The sequence below is a fragment of the Propithecus coquereli genome, unplaced genomic scaffold, assembly GCF_000956105.1.
Source record: "Propithecus coquereli isolate 6110/MARCELLA unplaced genomic scaffold, Pcoq_1.0 Scaffold84, whole genome shotgun sequence".
Classification (NCBI taxonomy): Eukaryota; Metazoa; Chordata; class Mammalia; order Primates; family Indriidae; genus Propithecus; species Propithecus coquereli.
This window is the reverse complement of record NW_012154618.1, coordinates 2705042-2706621: the sequence shown is the minus strand read 5'-3', so window position 1 is coordinate 2706621 and position 1580 is coordinate 2705042. Positions and strand designations below refer to the sequence as shown.

Sequence of the window (1580 nt, the reverse complement as noted above, 5' to 3'; positions counted from 1 at the left end):
TATGTACTTCCTTATATATTTTAAGGTGACATACAAATTTTTTGTCAAGATAATTGCAAAGGATGTAATATTTCACTTTTCCCAGCCGTTTTTGAGTATTTGGGTTATGCAAGTTGCCTTTAAGTGAAAGAGAAACAGGAATCGTTTAATACTCATTTTATGAGTCTTAGTAAAGCCCTTTAGTGTACTTCCCAGAAATTATGAAAATGAGTGGTGTGTTGTAAATATTGACATTTAAAAATCATTTCTTTTTTTTTTGGTTATCCTTTCTGAGGCTGGAAAAAATCATTTCTTTAAATGTATCCAGTGGAATCTAAATCCATACTGATTTTATAACTACCTTTACCTATTAAAAGATGAATGAACAACTCTCCTTTAACAACTAGTTGTTATGTTGTTTCTTTTGTCCCCTGAAATCAGGTTTTTTCGTTCTCTTTTCACCCATATTTTATGATGTAATAGATTTAGTTGCTTGAAAGTCTTTTATTAATCACCTCATCACATATCTCTAACATATACATGTATACATATATATAAACTTTAAGACATTTTTCCATGAATATTAAAAGAAATTTCTCCTAGACTAAGTTACTGTTTCAAGCTATTATTAATTCACAGTTGATCTAAAAAATAAATGTTAATAATCATTAGTATTATTAAATCATTACTCATCAAGATAATTAAATAAAAGTTGCACTGAAATTGCAAATTATAATGGAATGAGTGGGCTTTTAAGAAGGTAGTTTCTAAATAAATGGACAAATAACACTTATTGATGGAATAAAAAAAGAGTTCAATATTGCCTCTTTTTCATATTTTTCAGTTTAAGAGATAGAAGCACTGAGAAATCATGAATAAATACATGGGGTAGTAGGAGTTTTGTTATAGTAATGTCACTTAATTCTTTGAATTTCTTCTGAGTTCTGTGCCAAAAAATGACAACTCAATTAGATCCTTCTTCAGCTGTGTTAAATAATTGGAAATGATCTGGCTTACAAAGGAAATTGTTATTCATCCTTTGGAGGTGTTTATTTTTTCAGTTTCTGGAAAGTACACCAAAAAGGCTATATCAAAACTTCTCAAAAAATTGTTAATTGAAACTCTTCCTCTTTTACTTAGAGGCAACCTGTTTAACGCAAAATATTCCAAAAAAGATAAAGTAGCATTAATAAACCTTTGTCAATTTCCTTTTTTATAAAATGCTTTTAAACCATATGCTTTTTAAAATGTATTTTTGTCAAGACATTGGAGCTGCTAGGGTAGCTCATTCATTTATGGAAATTGACTGCTGTGTAATCTGGTTGGCAAAGCCAGTCCTTCTCGTCAAACCGTTTAGCCACATGAGCTGATAAAGGTCTGAGACCATTCTTCAGTTCAATAAATGTGTTATTAGTTTGTAGTCCCTCCAGCAGTGTATGAGTGTTCCTATCTCTCCCCATCCATGCCAACATTTGTTGTTTTGGGACTTTTTGATAAAAGCCATTCTCACTGGAGTTAAGTGATTTCTCATTATGGTTTTGATTTGCATTTCCCTGATGATTAGAGGTGTTGAACATATTTTCATAAGTTTCTTTGCCATT

The 1580-nt window shown here is 30.5% G+C and overlaps 1 protein-coding gene across 2 annotated transcripts in view; it reads left to right on the top strand.

Annotated features, from left to right (window-relative positions):
• Window positions 1-1580, top strand: part of CASP7 (caspase 7, apoptosis-related cysteine peptidase) — a 45449-nt gene that overhangs the window by 12332 nt on the left and 31537 nt on the right. The gene's annotated exons all lie outside the window — the stretch shown is intronic.